Raw genomic sequence first — 22,813 nt, 5'->3', positions numbered from 1 at the left:
AAGGAGTGAGTAGTCGCTATTGTTTAGCTTCACAAAAGATACAAAAGCAATAGATGGCATACTGTACAGAAAATAAACCATATGACTTCAGGACAGATATACATTCAGTGGTAATGGCCAAAAGACTCTTCAGGGACATCTTTTTTTATTATCTGTTACTTTGATAAATGGCATTAAAAACATTTTAATAGTGTTCAAGACATGGCAAAATAAATTCCATGAATCTGGGCAAGGTATAAGGCTATTTGATGGTAAATCCAATTAATTTTGTTGGTCCATTTCCTTATCCAGACATGCAATCATAATGTGGTACTTGTAAATCTCTATCAATAACAATAAACCTGAAAGGCTGTAATCTCAAGGTGAAATTCATGCTTAGTGTGATCTCTGTCATGCAGACTTTGATAAACGTGTGTCTTTCTGACACTATAATAGCTTTCATATGGATTTAAAAAAGTCATACAAGTGGAAAAATATTGATTACTTGGTGACATATTCATCCAATATGCTGAGAAAACCTTTCTTCATTGGAGGCCATGACTAGTTTTTACTTTGGGCTGTCTCTGATATATATACATTGTCTCTGTTATGAATTATGTAGAAATTATAATCAAAAGAATTACCAGAAATTACTCCAAAGTTATGAAAAGTCAAGGAAAAGAGCCAAAAATTAAATGGCAGTCTCAAAGCTGATGTGATTTGACAGCTCCAGCTGTGGTGAAAGATTTCTTCAGAAAAACAACCAGCACACAGGAACTGAGTTGAACATGGTCATACCTTAATTAACACTGTCACTGCCCTAGGGAAAATTGTATTGTTGCCAAATGATGTGGGACTTGCTGTCAACTGCCAAGTGAACATATTCATTTGGAACTTTTGTTGCAAATTTGTTGGAATTATTATTTAAATCTGATATGGATCTTTAAAACTTAAAAAGGATTTACACTCTTAAGGTCATTTTCTAATCCTGTGTTCTCATACTCTTAACATTTAATAGTTAAAGGTGTGGTAATTATCAAGTTTAATATTATATTAGTGTGGTAATTGTTGGCATTTATATTCATGTGGTAATTATTGGGTTTATAATGGTTCTATTTGTACAATGCCCAATAAATAAACACAACTCACAAAAAATGTGGATATACCACTCCCTTGATAACTTGTGGCATGATAACTCGCAAACTCACTTTAATGTGGGGTCAGGTGTGAATCTCATTTTTTTAAAACCAAAAAATACCCCCCCCCCCCATTTATCCCTATTTCTTGAACTTGAAATAAATCTTGATCAAAGTTGGTAACTGAAACCTTGATATATCGCTCATTTTGTGGTCAAAAACGGTAAATATGACCTGGAAACTTTAATTAACATTTTGAAATGATAAAATTTTAATAAGAAGTTATATAATTGGTTATATTTTCTTTCCAAACAACATTTTTAGTACACGGCAATTATAGATAGTCAAGGAAATTTTGATCAATGAAAATGTCACTTACAACTAGTGTAGGCAGTACATTAATATTTAAATGCCAATTAAATAATTTTTATTAAATGAAATTTGTGTTTTAATTCTATATTTTAGTTCCACTTAAGCATAATCATCATAAATGCAGTATCTATTAAAACATAAAATGTGTCAATCTACCGTAACAGCTATGTCCGCAAGCATTTCTCTTAACTAATTAAGTGTCGACCATGTTTTGATAACTGACTTGTGGAAGTATTTGTTGCATTGTTGCACTGAATTAAAAGCTGGCCTCCTTTGTATTATCATGTTTATTATGTCTTTTAAATTAAAAAGAGGTGGATTACAAGAAAAGTTAAAAGGCATGCAAATCCTACATACTTAAAATCTAGCGGCCCTGGTCCTATGTTGGGTAAACTCACTTCAGCTGATCAATCGATCACTGTTATAAATTTTATTGTGTATGTAACATAAACTACCTTAAACTAACCAACTCTTTCATAACTGTGATCAAAGATAGCAAGGCAACCAAGTGAAATGAATACTTCATAAAATAAAGAGCTTGGTTTCGCAAACATGGACCATTGTGGGCAAGCGATTTTCAGAGAATTTCAGAACTGGCACTTAGAGATGTCCTTAAGGATGATAAGAAGTTTCACTCTTACTTTCAATGAAATCATGACATCAATATTGCAATACAAAATTGAATTTTGATGTAAGTGATTGTCTCATGAAACAAATGTCGCTAGTTTTGGGAGAAAAAAAAAAGGAATCTTGTTTGGTGGTATATCAATAGATAGTCTAGTTTCTGGCTACTTTGACTCCCAACTTGCTAATATACTATTTAATTCCACTCCGGGAACCAGACTAATCAACAAAACAAAAACCCAAAACCAACAAAACATTATATATATATATATATATATATATATATATATATATATATATATATATATATATATATATATATATATATATATATATATATATATAAATAAATATAAATAAATAAATAAATAAATAAAATGTACTAAGTGCTTCAAGTACTTGGCTAAGCTGGCTCAATTTACACAAATCAGTTTCAGGATTTATTTTTTAAATTTTCAAAATTTATTAATCTATTTAACCATGATGTATATTATAATGATTAGTATGTATAATGTACTAAGCACTTCAAGTAATCAATTAAAATCAGCTCAATCAGATGCACAAATCAATTTCGGGAATTGAGAAAAAACAATTTTCTTTAATTTTTTGTGCTGTGAAAGATAAAAGTGCTAGGGTCAGCAATGGAAAATAGGGATGGTCAGGTGACATAATTTATTTAAGGCACATTAAGACTTGAAAGTGTAAGCAAGCAAGGAATATATTCTACTTCATCCATAGAAGCCATTAGAATATCCTGCTACAAATAAAATGAAGCTATCTAGCTTGTTCTGATTACAAATCAAAAGACAATTTTTCCCAATACCTGTAACCCAAATAAATTATTGCAAGTTTTGCACAGCTCCAACTTGTTCTTTCTGTTGTTGCTTTTTGATATTCAACAAAAGATATTACATTACTGTGGTGCTGTAAATGATGTAATACTTACCCAGTGTACTTAAAAACAATTAGTTGGGTACATTTTTTGAACTTTAACTCTCTTACCCCCCTCCATTGTCATGATGAACAGAAATACATTATAGATTTACTAGGTATTTAACACTCAAAGGTAAGGTATTGGGAATCAACAAGTATTCACAACAGGGACTTTAAATTTTTAAAACCAGGGATGTTCTAGGCAGGTTTTAAGCTGCTGCTTAGGTCACATATAGCATTCTGATATTAGGACACATACCCACATATTGCACTTCTTCTGTGAGTTATTAGAACTGGTGTTAAAATTATGTCAAATATTGTATAATGCAGCATACTCGATTCGTGTATGGAGATCGTGACAGACCAAACTGAAACTACAGTAAAATCTGTCTATAAAGAAAACTGAACAGACAACTCAATTTTGTCTTTTATTGATTTGTATCTATTAATGTATATACTCATTTACAAGTCATGTCCAACTGCAAACAAAATAGATCCTGATCTGCACTGTAATACTGTTTGTTCTACTGATTAGTTCTAACAAACTGTATAACCACAGATCTGCCTGCACAATATGTGATGGCAGATCTGGGTTTGTGCAGTTGCAATCTGATCCAACTTAAAAATGTATACATGGTATGCAAATTTTTAAGTAAAGGGTTCATAAAATGTTGCGCTTTATGATAGGTCCCTTTTAGTATATATTTATAATGGTACTCAAAAGGCAGTTTTTCTCTACTAATGATGGATCTTATATTTACTGCATAACAACTAGATTTATCAGCAATTGGTTGATCGTAAAGGGCCCATATCATGACAATTTGCATGGGAGGACAGTAGAATGAAGCATGTCAGCTGAAAATCAAAGTTTGGAGAGAAAGGGCATTCAGGAACCAAACGAATCTGAACGATGACACAGAATACTTGATATTCAACTCATTCAATGTCTTGTCTGAATCAAGGTGCATGGCATATTTAAATTAAATTCAACCTTCTATAGTAAAAATTATGCTGTGGTATGCGATGCTAAAAACATGCAATCTGGGTCCATAACTTTTCAAAATAATAAGAAGGAATACTTTAAATTTAATTCATTCTGGGTCTTATCAACAACAAAGCTGCAGTTCAAATTTGTTTGAAATCCAACAGAGCTTAATAAAGTTATGCAGCAGAAACCAAGTCAGTATGAAAATCAGGTGCCACAACTCCCATATGAGGTCATGGAATGCTGGAAATGAGACCAACTTAAGGTCTGATCAGTGCCGAGGAGCATTATCAAATTAGGTATAAACTCATCAATAGTTAAAAATATGTGCTGCAGAAAAGCCAAAGAAGGTGGGAAATAAAAGGCCATAGTTCTTGTAATGTTTCAAGCAAATAAATTATAGGAATCCAATGGTGTTGTTGGCACAGAACACATCAATCATCCATTTTATAACGCATTTACTATTCAAAATTCATCAGATTCCAGTTTGAAACTATTATTACAAGTAAAGGAAGGGCTTTTAAAGATATTATTGCAACGTCTACCATAAAATTCAAGTTTTTTTTTAATTAACATTTTCAACTTTTAGAATTTCTAAATCAAGAATGTAATCTCCATATTTATAGTCATGGCACATCAGCAAGTCAATTTCTTTTTTTTTTATAATCCCAAACTTCTATTTTATACAATCCTGTTCTTGTTTATCATCTTATTAAAGTCATAAAGTACAACACAACTCCTGTACAACACAACTCCTGTACAACAATTTGATGATGATTTTAAAAGAAAGCTGCTTATCATATATTCCAACATAAAACATACAAGACTAAATTACTACACACCCAACAGTAGTATACCTCCATACCATTTTAACAATGAAAGCATATAGGATATAAGAAATAAACAAAAGTTTGTTATTTATAGTTTATAACCTGAACATTGCTTGGGGGGGGGGGGGGTCCTAATACTGTCAACTTGTTCATATTTCAAACCAAATATGTTTTCAATGTAAACAGTGAGCCTGCTCATTGTCCTTTTCTGGTTCCTGGAAAAGTCCAATTTTAGTGATGAGACAAAATTCCTAGGACTACATAAACATAGAAAGTAAAAACTGTTTTTTGTATCCAATGTCCTGTTTTAATATTTTTCACTCAAAATTTAACCAACTGAAAAAGTAAAGCAGTTTAATTCTTATTTTCCTGGGTTCAAATGGATGCAAGTTATGGTAATATAGGGAATTAATTGGAGCTTGTAGAAGACAATGAACTACATCGCTCCTGTTGTCTGAAAATATAGACTTGCCCATGCAAATATGGATACCATATTAGTAAAGTAAGTCCCATAAGGTCTGAAACAAACAAGCTGACTCTGAACATCAATAACTTGAAAGTCCAGAATCACTTGAGGGACTTTCACAGTCTGTGGTAAGCCTACTCTTGTGTCTATCTTGAAATGTTAAAAAATTGAATGTCTAAAAAAGTAGCTTACGTTTTAAGTTTGACTTATTAGGACTGTCAAAAACTAACACAAAATCTTAACTTGTTAAGAAGACCACAATCCCCATCAAAAAAGTAGTCTTGTTATCTGTTAATATTCTGAGGACAAAATACTGTATTAAATATAGCCACATGGTGCACCTGAAAATCTATTTTATTCGGGAAAAGTTTATGAGGTTAGAGCTCATAATATACATAAATAAATGATGTCATAAATAGCGTGCTGATGAAATGTACATAAAGAGTTATCTCCCTTTGTCCTGAAAAATTACAGCACATTACAATACACCGCTCCCTCGATAACTCGCGCCCTGATAACTCGCGAACCCGCTTATAACGCGGTGTCCGGCATGGATCCTGTTTTTTTAAAAAGAAAATATTTTTAAAAAATGAAGAAAATCTTGATCAGAACTGGTGAATGAAACCTTGATGTATCGTCCATTTTATCGTCGAAAATGGCGGTTAGTGCCCGAAAAGTTAGAATCAACATCGTGAAATTTTCAGGTTTTAATAAGGAAACACATATCTTGTTAGATTTCATTGGAAAAAATATTTTCTCAGTTCACTGTAAATAATAATACTGTATATGTATACGGCGAAACAGTGATCAATGAATTATATAGTAAATGCTAACAGGTGGCAACACTGAATGAAATGAACACTAATTAAATATGTCTTGTCAGGGGAAATTAGTGTTTTAATCTTTTCGTTGTGTTGCAGTGTAAGCAGTATAATCGTTGCATGTTCTCTTCTATTCAAACATGAAAAGAGTCAATTGACTGTCACATTGATGCCCACGAGCACATCTGTGAGAACCTAATTAAGTGCCGGCTGCATTTTGATCGACGACTTGGGGAAGTGTTTGTTGCATTGTAAAAATCAATTAAAATAGACCTGCTTTGTTTTATCACGTTAAGTCGATCTTTTGTATCAAATCAGGTAAAAGACGTACAATACAAAAGTTCAAAGGAATGCAAATCCTACATGCATAGACTCTTGTGGTCAATATCGTGTCTCAACATCAATTAATTTAATTGGACCAATCGAACATGGTTTCAAATAGTATGTACTTATTGTCATTAAAGTATATATTAATCAGTAATTTATCCTAATCATTTGTAAATGTGATCATGGAGAGCAAGGGAATCAAGCGAAAGGCGTACTTGGTGAATGAAAAGCTTACTGTCATAGAGAGGGTTTGTAATGGTGAATCAGGATCAAAAGTTTGTAGTGAACTTAAACTTTCCGAGTCGACACTCAGAGGTTGGCTCAAGGATGAGTAGAAATTTTGGGATTATTTGCATGAAGTTGATTCTGATGATGGATTTAAACGGAAACGGGCACGCACTGCAAACGACACAGAATTAGATGATGCTGTGTACACCTGGTTCACACAGCAATGTGAACAAGGTGTTCCGATTTCGGGAACAATTCTCAAGGCCCGGGCAGAGAAAATGGCCAAAACTATGGATACTGATTCAGATTTCATGGCAAGCCATGGATGGCTTTGGAGATTCCAGCGCTGACATGGAATAAAACAAAATTCGTTGTCGGGAGAGATATGCTCAGCAAATCAGGCGGCCGCATCTAGTTATCCCAACCAACTCCGAGAGATACTGACCCGTGATGGATATACAGACGACCAAGTTTATAATTGTGATGAGGCTGGTCTGTGCTATCGGATGATGCCAGACAAAACTCTAGCTACCAGAGATAATACACACAAAAAGGAGGGTTTCAAGCTGAACAAAGAAAGATTAACACTTTTGTTTTGTGTTAACAAAACTGGCACACATAAAATGAAACCATTACGTGTTGGCAAATACAAGTCTCCCCATTGTTTTCATCACACGAATATGGACAGCCTTCCATTTGTATATAGAAATAGTGGAAATGCATGGATGACTGCAACAATATTTACGGAGTGGTTTTCTAAGATGTTTGTCCCCGCCGTCAAAAACCACCTGCGATCCAGGGGCTTAGAGGAGAAAGCTCTACCGCTATTAGACAATTGCCCAGCAAATATTGTTGTATTCTCACTCGCGTATTTGTATTTAAATAATTTTTTTTATTTTTTTTTTATTTTTACGTGTCTGACGTTTAGACCCATTAAATTCATGGTTGGTAATGGGTTATCTTTGTGAATTTATTTTTTTACATTTTACTCTATCTATCTATCTAGTGATAGCAGATTTTTTTTTAGAGCAACACAAGTTTCGATGTTGTAGTTTTTCGATGTGAATGTTTATCTTTTTGATAAAAGAAATCTTGATTCATTTTGAACAAACAATAAAACTAGAATGTATCCGAATCAACACAAAAAGCAGTGACGTAATACGCAATGTGTTTAGCGATACACATGTTAAGAGTACTGATACCTCGTGGAATAATGTTTGTTTTTACGATCTTTTCAAGATACTTTATCCAGAAATTAAAGATAATTTATAAAGAAAAACGAACAACACCTTTATAAAGAAATATTTATTCACAGTTATTTTCAGCACGATTATAAAACGAGTATTTAACAATGCAACCCCCCCCTTCGCCTCTCTCTGTCGATCTCCATCTCTTTATTAGTTTTTTTATAGGTCCCTCAGTAACTCGCGCCCTTGTTTTTAGTGCGGTCGATGTTTTTGGACCCCGTTGTGCGCGAGTTATCGAGGGAGCGGTGTATTTGCAAATCCTGCTTTTTTGATTCTGTGTAAATTTATATCAGTTTAGTTGAAGAGACAACAATTTATTTTATTGAACTTTGCCCCAATTTAACTCCAGGGAAAAAAAGGAAGTTAATGAACATGAACAGTAAAGGAATTTACCAAACATGAACTATGAACAGAATATAAGAGGTGAAGATATTGAATTTTTGTGTGTTCAGGATCACTCTCTGTTCGAAGAAGGACCTGTAATTCTTTGTAATCAATAATTTGGAGAACTGGTCAGTGACATCACATATCAAATTAGACAAAAGATGGCAACGAAGTGCCATGCCTACTGATAATACTTCTGGGGAACATCAGTTTATTAATACATTTGCATGGTTGATTACACATCAACCTCGGCTTATAGTATCAGACCCCAAGATTTCCTGCAATGTTCCTTACAATCTCCATTACATGGTAAAACTTTTTTCTTCCTGCAGACACCACACAAGCTCTTATTAGACTTAAGGATTATCTTAATTACTTCCACTTTGATACTAATCTAAGCAAGTGCATGTAGGTAACATTTAACGACACAAAGTACTAACATAACAATCTTGCAGTCAACATATTTGCTTTGTAAAAAAAAATGCATTTTCATTCATAGGCAAATTGTCTTGTGTCATGTTCTATATGAATCTTGTAACTGTGGAGCATGAAAAATTCTGTGCCCAGCGCTGAGGTGCTACCAAATACAGGGCTTGGGATATCATTCATTGAATTAGGGTAGCCATACAGCTCAGCAGCTACATAGCACTGGACTGTTTTTATTTTTCTTCAAACTGGAAATTAAAAAATATGCCACAATGTACAACAAGAATATTAGTAACCATTTCTATGATACTTTGAAATTGTCCAACAGCAAAATTTAGGAAAATATTGAGATTTATAAAAATTCTATGAGATTTTATTTTTTCCTGTGGTCATACATATCAATTGTGATTTGGGTTCACTTTTATGTTGTTGTTGAGGGGTTTAACACCATTTTTCAGCACACGATAGGCTATACATGGTGGCTAGCATTAATGGTGGGGGAAGAACCTGGGAAAACCCCAGAAAGAACCACCAACCCACAAGAAGCTACTGGCAAGTTTTTTCACATACCCACACTGGCCAAATCTGAGACTCGAAACCACGCAGCCAGAGGTGAGCTGGCAGTGATCCATAACAGAGAGTGCTTAAGACCACTTGGGGCCCCTGGGTTCACTTTTAATATGCACTAATATTGAAAGATTGTGTAGAATATACATACAGTTTGGTAAATTGATTCTTGTTTTATTCCATTTACATATTTATTCCAACATGCAATTGTCAATATATGCATGAAAGGTATGGTCTTTTGATTCAAAATATCACATTTAAAAAAGTCATGGAGAAGAAATTAATAATTTTGTAACAAATGGAACTCGGAGATTAAAACAGTATGATGGTCCAAAATTGTGGGAGATGTTTCCTCACAAACTGAGATATCACAGGTACAGATATTTCATACAAAAGAAAATGGGAAGTCACCTTATAGCAGCTTCATTTATGACTTTAAAATTTAAGATTGGCTATCCATGTCCTGGTAGCCCACCAGCTTAATTTATGATTGTGAAATTTATTAGACTCATAACACCAATATGAAAATACATACTGCAGGCTGAGAGTTACTTAACTCATTTGGCCCCAGAGGTTTTTGTCGTTTTGCCTGAAATGTGCGTAGGAAAGACATTTGGGGGGCTATTTCTGAATACATCGGTTTTCAACAGATTTTCCATGAGAATAATGCCTAGTTGTATTAGAAACATCGTTTTCCATTGGTTATTTTGCTTGCGTATGAGCAGAAGGGTAAAAGTTGGAGTTCTTTTTTCTTTTTTTTTTTGCTTAATGGACCCATCATTTTCGTATGGAGACCGCAATTTATTCCAAATGCCCACCTTATCCTACTTTTTGCAAAGGTTCACCTGTCTGTGTGCAGTTAAGACTGGTATGCCTTAGATCTGAGGCCAAAAGGTCTAAAATCCAGACCCAAAATTGCATTCCAATCTCTAGTGAATTTTGGGTGAAAAAAAAACGGGTCCAAAAAATGAGGTTTTTCTCTCTGTATTTTGTAGTGCAACTAGAACTTCCAGATTATTTGATATCATTTTAGAGCTATATCTGTCTACTTTTTTTTAATACCGCCCACGTTGGTGTATCTTAAATGACCTTGATGCTGCAGAGCTTGGAAGTAGGGTACAGCCTCATCATGCCTACAGACGGGATCGGGGCCGAATCAGTTAAGTCAAGGAATTTGGGACAGATAAGTCAGAACTTAAAACCTTCCAAAACATATGGGGACCAAGTATAGTATAGTAGTATGGTATATTATTTCTCACATCTAATGACCAAATGGCCAGCATAATTGATTTGCCCAAAAATAACAGGAGAGGGCTTATTACAAAACAAGTACCTATTTAGGCAAATTTTCTTTAAAAAATAGGGGAATGGGATTATTTGGGGTAAGGATATTCCATCACAAGACAGTGCATTGTAATGTATATTGCACTATATTGGGGAAATCAGTAGAAAGAGCAAGAATATTAACGAGTGAAAGAGTATGTCATTAATTTCTTTTAAATCTCATTAAGTGAAGAATGATTAGGAAATATCCTTACATGTGGACAAATCTGACCTAAATAAGACAGGCTTCTGTTTAACTTGCATCTGTCATCTCTGCTACATTGGCAGCTACAGTACACACAAGATTAAGTAATACAGCAGGGCTTTTAACTTCATATTTTTTTAATTCAAAATCATTATTTACGTGGAGAAACAAATTGTAAAAACCTTAAAACCCAAGTGTTTTTCAATACATGACTGCTATGCAGATAGTAAGTATCTGTAATATAAAAAAAAATCTTTCTGTGAAATAACTGTGTAAACAAATTTACCATGGATTCCAGAACAAAATGGGGGCTATTTCAGAGTTGCAAGGGTTGTCTCAGTAGGTGATCAGACCAAAAACAGGTCATAAGACCCGAAATATAATCAGAACACCTTTGCAGAATGTGATATGTAATTGTTTTTCTTGTTATCTATTATAAAAATGCAATATAGTATCATGAAGTATATCTTTTCCAAGTCATCTATTGGTGATGTTATTCTGGTATGTTCTCTCTTTCTCACACACACACACACACACACACACACACACACAGTGAGTGGAAATATGCCACCTCTGCATTACATTCCTGACCAATAGCTTGGTCATCTATCAGTTTCATTAGTGATTCAGTAGCAGATGACATAAGATTCCAGTCTGCATGTCCACCTGGCTGGAGATAGCATGCAGTCTGATGAGAGACTGTCTTTTGATTGAGCACTATATCATACAAGATTTCAGTCTTCATGTCCACCTGGCTGGATATAGCATGCAGTCTGATGAGAGACTGTCTTTTGATTGAACACTATATCATACAAGATTTCAGTCTTCATGTCCAACAGGCAGGATTTAGCATGCAGTCTGATGAGAGACTGTCTTTTGATTGAGCACTATATCATACAAGATTTCAGTCTTCATGTCCACCTGGCTGGATAAAGCATGCAGTCTGATGAGAGACTGTCTTTTGATTGACCACCAGACCATACAAGACTTCAATCTAGATGTCCACCAGGCTGTATACAATATGCAGTTCAAGCATAATATACCTATATACCAGTTAAACCTAATACCACTTGGTTAATCATCAAAACAATTCTGGCTCTGCATAAACAAAGGATATCTACATTCTTCTAGCAGACACAAGGAAATATTTCACAAGTGAAGAGGAAAGATTGTACTGTACTAAGTGGAGAAGCCTCAAGTGAAATTTATGAATTGCTTCCACTTCATAAGTGCAATATGTTTCTTAACTAAACAACAAAAAACAAACATACATAAATTTTCTTTTTATTAGATATTGATCCATGCAAAAGCCAAGAACTTGTGTGGATTTTTCCCCACTGCTCATCCAGTTAATGGCTGAATAACTTTTCTCCAACATGCAATGTTTCAAACTGTACATTCTGTCAAATTATTGGATGTTTTCATACAGAAAATGAAATGATTTTTTATTTTTCTTAACACATTTCTTGCATGGATTGATCCATTGTTTGAATGGGGGTATCATCATCACTGAACGGTTGGATTATATAGACTTTAGAACAAGCATCATTAAACAAAAGCTTTTAATGCTTGTGACCTTACCTATTTTATTTGGCTGGTTTATGTCTGCATTCAAACATGGATTCTGTAGCATTGGCAACTAGACAGTCTAGTTCAGTAGAAGATGCTGCATCAAAATTGTATCACCTATTATTTACTTAAACTGAAAATCTCTTGCTGCCTAAGTTGAACTGTTAAAAATATTTCAGTGTTTACCTGTGTATTGTTATATTCTATTAATAATACAACATTAGCATTATGATCTGCTTTATTGCTTGTATTGTTTCTCTGTGTAATACATGTTACAGGAAGCAGGACAAATTGCAGTCTCAAGCTGCCCGCATATACATATGTAGTACATCCTATTCCAAGTCTAGCACGCAGGATCTGAACTTGGTGAGTGTGTATGTGTGTGTGTGTGTATATATATATATATATATATATTTAGCATTTATTGCATTCTCTATTTAAATAACATCTAAATATGCTGAGAGAAGAAGACAAACTTATATGGTCGTGGAGAGGAATTCACTCTTACACACTGGTTGGTATGAAAGCATAGTGATACAAATTTGTTCAAGTGGTTTCTGCACAATCTTGCAAACAAGCTACTCAGGACATCTGGACACAACAAATTCAAGATTCTGCAAGCAGTAGCAGATGCAACTGATGACAAACCTGGAAAATGATGTATCTTCATGTGCAATTAATGCTTCTTCAGGGGGCTGAAAAGTAATTAAAAAAACACATCCACCTGCCCAGTGAGGCAAATACTAAACTATTTTACTGATTGAAAATAAACTCTTTTTCAAGCAGCTATTATGGAAACATTAAAGTTGATAATGACCTGAATTTGACTGTGTGAATGGTGGTTTTCTTAAATTGTTCTGTGGGCTTTCTAACTGCAATTATATGTAATTACAAACTGAAATCAGTCTGCTCTCTCTCTGGTAAGTGTTTATTAATTTTGAAAAGCAAATGCAAAGTGTTTGTATGAGCTTGATCAAAAGATTTGGAAACCTGCAGCACTATGGATTTGCAATGAAAAAAGTAGGCAAAATTTTCTACAGAACATCCTCTTTATCAAAAAGAAATGCAGGTCACCCCTCAATCAGCACTGGATCACGAACATGATTAGAAATGTTCTATCGCTGGAAATGTCCATTCTCTATTTCCAGTTGGGCAAGTGAAGTTTCAACCCCAGCTCCAGCAGCCTGACTGGATTTATGACAAAAATGACATCTTCATGCATCTGCAAACAACTTGTGATATTGTTAATTTAAATTCTGACTCAATGCCTGACTTCATCAAAATACTAAAATTTCAATGGCTTACAACACTACTGCAAGCTGTCAAACCTAGATTAAAACAAAACCAAGTATGCCTCCATTTTCTCTAAAAGCGAACTCTTCAGAATAATGCCTTGGTATATTACTGGTTCAAACAGAATGGGAAACTTTATAGCATTAGTGATTCATTAATATTTATGTTGGTTCAGAAAAACACAACACTAATAGCTCAAAAGATAATAAAATTCTATTTACGATTCCACTCCGCAACAGCTACATGTAAGGGTAGCTTCAGAGTAATTTACTCTGACATGCAATGTGTCACTTGCAAAATAAGCTTAACAAAGGCAAATTACAAATATGACTTCCTGAATGGTAATATGCTCAGCATATATGATACTAAACAACATCATGAATATGTTTGGATCTGCCTTTATGAAACCCGTCCAAACTTTTGATGATACAAGGCAATATGTCAAGTCTGATCAAAAAAGATCAAAATTTATGACTTTCAGAGTGATAACAAGCTCAGCCAATCAGATTCAAGTTCAACTAATTAATATGAATCTATCTCAATTATTACTGAACTAGCAAACAGAACCTGATGATGTAGGCATATATTCAAGTTGGGTCTAAAGAAATCAGAAATCTGACCTCCAGAGTAGTAATCAGCTGATTTGATGTCATCTTCGCTAGCCAAGGTTCTGATAATCCTATCTACACCTTGGCTGATCAAACAGATATAACGGTGCTTTGTCCTAGCGACATCTATTGGATTTCATGTGTTGCCTCCCTTAGTATGTTATGCCAACTTACCAATAGCTGTGTGCATTTTACATCGGCTGAAAACAGTGGAGGCAATTGACCTAAAAAGGATACTTTCTAAATTTAACATGGAAAGTATGTCTATTACCAGAGGGAAGCCATTACAGGTGTATTTGAGTTAAAGGTATTTGTGCAAACTTGGGCCGGCAGTGGAAAATTGTTTATTTATCAGTCCATTCAAGTTTTGTGCTCCCCTTGACTGGATCACGTAGGACCAGTGTTCAAATTTGAACAACTTAATTTTGATTGGATGTGGTGGCTTGTCGCTGCATCCAGTGAAATTCACAGACCCAAAGCACAGAAATGTCTGTTCGATAAGCCAAGGTGTAGATAGGGTTATTGGAAACTTGGCTAGCGAAGATGATCAGATTCAAGATCCCTACATCATTAGGTGTGGATCTCTCTTATCATTGAACCCATCTGAGATCCTGATATAAACATATAAAATTCAAGTCTAATCCAAATCAGATCAGAAAAATCTGGCCTCAAGAGTAGTCAAATTCTCATTATAATTGTAACTAGATTGCACTCATTATCAACCTCATCCAAGACCTTTATGATATAAGCTTGTATTTGAAGTTTATCAAAATCAAATTAGAAATATGGCTTTCGGAGGGGTAACAGGCTCAACCAATCACAAGCAAAATCAACTCATTCATATGCATGGATCTCCCTTGTTATTAAAATTGTTAATGATGTAAGCATATATTCCAAGCTGATCAAAATCTGATTGGAAATATGGTCTCCAAAGTGGAAGTACAGTTAGCCAATCAAGTACAAGATCACCACATTAATGGATCTTGCCCATATTAACTTGTCAGAGACTTTAATTATACAGCTACACCCCTCCCCTTATGTGATCAATGCATTCTCAAGAATGTTTGGTTTCAATGCCACAACACATTAACCCCTGGAGCATTTTGTCATTTTCACCTGAAAATCGAGTAGGAAACACATTTTGAAAGCTATTTCTGAACAGACTCGAAAACACCAAATCCCCGGTGATCTTTCCATAACATACTGCCTAGTTGTTAGAAACATCGTTTTTCATTCGCTATTTGACTCGTGCATGAGTTTTGTATGGAGACCATCTTTATTCCAAATGCCCATCTTATCCTACTTTTTGCAAAGGATCATCTGTCTGTTTGCATTAGATCTGAGACCAAAAAGTCTAAAATCCAGACACAAAATCGGATTCCGACCATGGGTGAATTTTGGGCAGAAAAAAGTCGGGTCCAAAAATGAGTTTTTTAAATCTGTATTTTGTAGTGCAACTAGATATTCCAGATTATTTGGTATCATTGTAGAGCTACATCTGCCTAACTTTCTATAATACCACCCACTTTAGTGTATCATGCATGACTATGACGCTGCAGAGTCCGGCAGTAGGCTACTACCTATTGCCCCGTTAAGTCATCACTAGGGGTTAATGTGTCAATACCGTTTAGTTTAGCCATTGTAACAGTCCAGTTTTTTTATGTTTCAGATAAATAATAACATTATATTTTAGTACAATTCACATGAAATCACATTAATGCAAACTTCCTGCAAATCAAAATCATGTAATTTGGCAGATACCTATACAAAAGCACATTCCAAGTTTTATTGAAATTGGATCAGAAATATTAACTCCAGAACTTGATGATGGACCGACAATGCAAAACAGTCACAGGGCCCTAACCTAAACTCCCTTAACCTCAAGGCTAGGTGAGCTAAATGTGCATTCATGGGAATATGATTCTGTTGACTTTACATCTTTATCTGTATAACAGTGGACAGGTGTTTATGGGAATCCTCGGTCAGATTTAGCCTATCAAATTCAATATAGCATTTAGCTTTATTAATATTATAAGTGCGTTCCCTTGGAACCTTGAGCTTGTACATAATTTACAGGTGATATATTACTAGTTATATACATGGAGTTCTGCATTAAATTGACTGAAACTGACAAAATGTTCATCATACACGATGAAATCTTCTGTATCTTGTGATTCCTGGCAAATCAATAAAACTCCCAATCTTCCTGCATGGAGGCCAATCAATTTATTTAAAAAAACTATAGGTATATATTTGTGAAATTTTATGTTAATATATTTGTTTTCTAAAAAGGGATTAGATACCATGCAAAATCTTTCTCTTTCAGCAAGAATTTGAGTTGATGAAGACAATTTCTTCATCAAGTTCAAATGTAAATACCGCTGTGCTTTAAGAATGTGTTTAACCAGTGATATCCTTTTGTCATATGAAGTTAATGAGAGCAACATGAAAAGCACATCCACCCGTTGTTCAATATTCATCTATATAACTGAATTTTTCATGCAAAAACCACTTTTCTTTTTTTGAGTTATGACCTTTTTCCTTTCACCTGAAGCTCAACAGGCTTCTTTCATAGCCCAAGTAAAAACCATCCACTAAGTTTGGTTCAAGTAGGTGATATAGAACTTAAGTTCTTGCATGGAAACAATTTTTTCTTCTTTTGTTCAAAGTATAACACCAAAATCTGTATTGTTCTCAATTAAAGCAAGTGCAAGTCATCCACAAAGTTTCCTAACAGCAGATGCTGGAAAGTTCCTGTGATGTGCAATGACCATGACCATTTTGACCCTAAAATCAATAGGGTTCTTCCTTATCCCAAGTACAAGCCATCTACAAAGTATGGTAACTATAGATAGTGGACAACTTGTGATATTCTGCAAAACCAAATTGGTAACAGATTGACAGACATGTAATTAACAGAATATCCTTAATCTTATGGTGGGCATAAAAAAAAAAAACAAAATATAATTGGAAACCCAAATCTCCTGCACTGAATCCGAAATCTACACTGGAAACCCAAATCTTCTTGATATTTACTTTGGACCTGCAACATGTATCACTTACAAAGACTGATATTTGCAATTTAATTGTTTAATGGTAAAATGAAACATCAGTTTATGTTATCTTGCATACTGTGACTATGTTAATTATGTTGTATTTTATTACACTGAGCAAATTCTACATATTGGATGAGAAATCAGCTGGCATGTCTGATAGCTAAAATAAATGAAAACTGCTGAACAGATGTTTGTTTTTTGTGTTGACCAATTGAAGAATTCATAATTTCACATCACAGCTGTCTAATCAGTGCACTAAAAAGAATCAATCATTACCATATATCCTAGATTATAAACTGAGTCAAACTGCAACAAAGATCATGATCTGTTGTAGCATAATGCGATGGCTGATCAGGGACTATATTGTTTTGTTCTCCTAATTACTCCTAACAAACTGCACAGACCCAGATGTGCTGGCACACTGTGATGGCAGATCTGGAACTGTGAGTTGCAGTTGGACTCAACTTGTATGCAAGTATATGTGGTAAATATTCCCACTGACAGAATTGTTCAAGCTATAAAAAAAAAAAAAAAAAAAAAAAATACACAGATTGATTAAATCAAACAATAAACCTCTGCTCTATAATTTAATGATTTAAATCAGTAATCTACTAGTTAAAGCAGACTGCTCCAGTGGCTTAAGTGGTTAGAGCATTCCACTTGGAAGCAGGAGGTCATGGGTTTGAACCCTGGCCAAGTCATACCAAAGACTAACAAAAATGGTACTAGCAGCTGCCTTGCCTGGCGCTCAACATTACGAGGTTAGTGTTAGACCTGGTTGGCCTGGTGTCAGGATAATGTGACTGGGTGGGGCACAACATTTGTAGTATGATGCCTCAGTGCTAGATATCACTATAAACTGCCACAATGTAGACTTCATAGCAATATGACTCAAATTGTTAAATCTACCTTAAAATCCAAATTACACAAACACACTAGTTGAAGCAATCTATTTTCACAAATTCTGTTATGATATGCAAAAAATCTACATGGATAAATATCATTGGTATGACAAAACCATAAAGTTACTGTAAAATGTTAATGCATTTATTTACATGGGTACTGATTTTTATGGTTTTATAAAAAAAATGGTGCATACCTAAATTTATGTAGGTATGTACATCTATATGCCAGATGGAGAAAAGGCTCCTAACTGCCCTCAGGAGGATCACAGATTATTCATGAATTTGATTTCTAAAAACTAAATTCATCTGAGGCCTCAACTATGCCAAGTATAACGTTAATAACAAGTATAGAAGCTCACAATTGTGTCCGTCAGACATGAGATATGCAGTACTTAAGCTTCTTGCATAGTATATTACATTATTCAACATATTTCATTATGTTATTCAACATATTTCATACATTTTCCATTCAATGAATATTCAAGATATTTATACAATTGGAGGAGGCCCAAAAAAAACCACAAACACAGTGAAGTAATATTTTCATTAAAATCCATACAAATAATATGAGTGATCAAAAGAAATACTGGTATGAAAAAGAGAAATGTATCGATCACATGCAAGCAATCCATTTTGAAATTATTAATTTACAAAGCAAAAAACATGGAAAAATCCAAACAAGAAAAACAAACAGATGGTGACATATTAGTGGCCCATGGCCCCCAGGGAATACCATTAAGATTTGCACTGATGACTTAGCTTCAGTTTCAATTATAATTACTAATTCAAAATGAATGAAATATATATTACTCTCATGAACTGAAATCAAGCTGATTCTTTCTTCTCATGAAAACTATGTGATAGTGAAATATGTAATAAAAAAAAGGTTTCTAACAAGAGGGAAAATATGCAGGGAGGGAGGGGTAGAGAGAGGAGGGAGAGTATGTGTGAGAGAGAATGTATTTTACATAGTAGCATTTTACATGCCTACACATGGTTCAATTCAAAACTTTAAAAATGAACTGCACAAATTTAGGAAGACAAAGCCTTCCAAATAAATATACAATCATGTACAAGATAAAATACAAAACGTAAGCTTATTATAAATTCTGCAGAATGTATATGAAAAAAAAACAAATAAAGAAAACATGTGCAAAATAATTGAAACAAATTAAAATGTATTGTATAAACTGCATTTCCTTAAAAAAAAATTCCAATACATTGTCCATCTACAGTTTCTTCAAGTAGTTCATATGAAAATAGCCAAGTCTGACATAATGGAATGACACACTCTACAAGAATCTGCCAAATGAGAGAGAGAGAGAGGGGTTAAAACAATTCCACTTGTTCACTCATGTTTATGAGTGGTAGCTGAAGAAATGAATTAGTTTTATGTACAGTGTGGAATGAGTAAAATTTATGCGGGTGAGAAAAAGTTATAAGCCACATACCTTGTTTGACACTATTGAGAGAGAGATGGAGTGTGTGTGTGTGTGTGTGATCTGGATTTTTAATGTAGCTTTAAAATATAATTTCTGTTATATCGCTACTATGTCTGCAGTGTGACAGTTTATAGTGATGTCTAGCACTGAGGCATCATGCCGCAGACATGTAGCATGATGTCCCACCCAGTCACATTATCCTGACACCGGGCCGACCAGTCCTAACACTAACCTCTTAATGCTGAGTGCCAAGCGAGGCAGCTGTTAGTACCATTTTTTATAAGTCTTTGGTATGACTCAGCAGGGGATCGAACCCACGACCTCCTGCATCCGGAGATGGAGAGAGAAAAATAGAGAAATTAATACATTCTGATTAGTGACCATTCACCATAATGAGATATTTCAAAGAAAAATTTCAGAAAAGTTTTTTGGCATGGTTTCTTAAATGCTGACTTTCTTATTTTCTGAGGAAAACTTTTATCCAGAAATCAGATGCTTAAGATAGATATACATGTATTGCATTAACAAATATTATAATCTCTGTTCAACACTAAAATGTACCCTCCAGATTTCAGCTGTTTCATGGAAAATGGTCGATTTTTCATTGACATTAAAAGACTAGTCTGCATACCTTCCTTCTCTCATGCATGCAAGTCCCAGAAATGTAATCATTTGCAAATTATAACACAATATCTTTGAAATCTAAAGAAAATAAGAGAAATTGTGCAATTCTATACCAATTAAGAGTCCAGGACCAATCAGAACATTTAGCTGATGAAATTGTTTCTCCCTGAGGCTAGAAACCCAACAATATCTCTTGTACAAAACTGACGGACCTCAGATCAAACTCACGTGATCTACACTAATTGTCCATTTCAGGTGGTTATCAAATGTCCAACAGATACTGGAGACATCTGAGGATTTGATTTGGGGTACCAAAAATCACGTACCTGAAATTATGTCATCTGAGTACCTCCATAAAGCTTAACGTCAAAGACATATGAATGAGTTGGATTGTAGAGCTGAGACCACACTACTTCCTTCTTTCCTTCAGTCTAAATTCAGCTTTCATCAAGAAAGTACCTTATTGTTATTGAAATTGGCTCTTAGACACAGTGGTTGACAGATGAAGCTAAACACCTAACTGACCACCTGCCACTTTTAATTGACTACATGAGACCAACCAGCACAGTTCAGTACATGTCAGGACTGACAGGGTTCTTGTTACTCCATATTTGATGATGTAGTCAGATAATGAAGTTCCACCTATTTGAACACTCATAATTAATATGTACCTACTGCTACCTAGTAACCCCAACAAGTGACCAACTGGTTTGAACTTTGGCCTTTACATGACACAGACAGCACTGTGTATAGTATTCTTCAAGGAATTTTAGCACAACAATTTCTCCTCTTGTAAGAAGATCTTACAAGTTGTATCCTTTAATATTTATTTCTTCTTCAATTAGCCTGATTTACACATTGCATCAATACCATTATTCCTTAACTGTTCAATGTTGTACAGAAAATGTTTGTCACCTGAATTAAGAAATACTGTGTATATTTAAGAATAAATCAAATAAATTGCAACTTTCATGCAAATAACCGGAAAGTAAATTATCAAATTACTGATTTTGTGGGATCCACTGATTCTGTTTTAATTTTCATAACCACGCCCAGGTCAACATTTGCAATGGAAAGCACTTGTAACCATTACAGATAAAGCATTGATTATGCTACATTGTGGACAGAAAATCTGGTAATGACGTTGATCAATGCCAACATGAATTTCTCCACCAAAATGATGCAATTGCATTACAAAATGCAATCTCAAACAATGGCCATAATGAAATTAAATTATCATTTTTTTTAAATGGTATAAGTCAGACTTAATCAAGGTCTTCCTAATGTAAAGTCATATACCAAGCCGATTTGAATCCACGCTGTCCTTAAAAAGTTAGCAGAAATGAAATTCATGATGGGTAACATATGCCACTTCTGTGTATATGGTAAGAAAACAATAAAAAATTTTAGGTTTCAACACATCAGAAAATTAGTGCAGTTGCCATACAAAATAGATCAAAGTATGTATGAAGTAATGTTTTATGGCAAATCAACACAGAAGTGGTTATGTAGTCCCAACTAAAGGAATTCAAACTGGTGAAATGCCATAAGTAAGATTCTATGTTGTGTGCACCATTGCACATATCATTTGCCCCTGTTTTGATGCACGAAATGGATGTCTAATGTAAACCTTCTGTACAAGTCTGGCTGTGTTGGATCGAACTAATGCATCTGGTGAGTTTTATGTAAACATATAATAGACTTTTAATTTATCTCTTTATAACATGACAAGAATCCTATGATCTGGGCATTTTTGGAATATTTATAGCAGTTGGTTACATCCTTTGGAGGTAAGTTTATGAAAAAAAACATTTACCATGCATGTGCTGTGTTGTGCATTCAATATATATTTGCTCAAAAACTTCAAAGACAGAGTGAGATGGGAGGAATAACTGGCAATCCACACTCCAAAATCACCCCCTTGAAAATGAGATAGGACCAAATTTAGAATGTACAAGTTGTGTTAAAGTACACTAAGCTGCATTGTACACATAGGTCATATCCAAAAACTATCTCTGAATACTATCTTTATTTTATACAACACAAACGAAATCTCCAAAAGAGCCAAATCCAGATCTGACTTTACGTAGTGTGATTGGAAAACAGGGTCTGCTACTTCTAACTCTGGATGTAAGCAAATAATGCTGACTCAGATCTGCTGGATGATCAGAATCTATGCTGTCTACAGTGAATCAAACAGGATCTACACTGTTTACAGCTAAGCAAGCATTTTAACATGCCAGTGAATCAAACAGGTTTTACACTGCTTACAGCTAAGCAAGCATTTTAACATGCCAGTGAATCAAACAGGTTTTACACTGTTACAGCTAAGCAAGTATTTTAACATGCCAGTGAATCAAACAGGATCTACACTGTTTACAGCTAAGCAAGCATTTTAACATGCCAGTGAATCAAACAGGTTTTCAGGCAGGTCAAAAAATCAATTTTGCTCAGTAAAATTTA

The 22,813-nt window shown here is 34.5% G+C and overlaps 1 protein-coding gene across 3 annotated transcripts in view; it reads right to left on the bottom strand.

The window, feature by feature from the left end:
* LOC149805587 (uncharacterized) overlaps positions 1 to 22,813 on the bottom strand; it is a 228,397-nt gene that overhangs the window by 65,160 nt on the left and 140,424 nt on the right. The gene's annotated exons all lie outside the window — the stretch shown is intronic.

This window comes from Sinohyriopsis cumingii, chromosome 2 (assembly GCF_028554795.1).
Source record: "Sinohyriopsis cumingii isolate HCF-2022 chromosome 2, ASM2855479v2, whole genome shotgun sequence".
Classification (NCBI taxonomy): domain Eukaryota; kingdom Metazoa; phylum Mollusca; class Bivalvia; order Unionida; family Unionidae; genus Sinohyriopsis; species Sinohyriopsis cumingii.
This window is presented reverse-complemented; position numbering and strand designations above follow the sequence as displayed.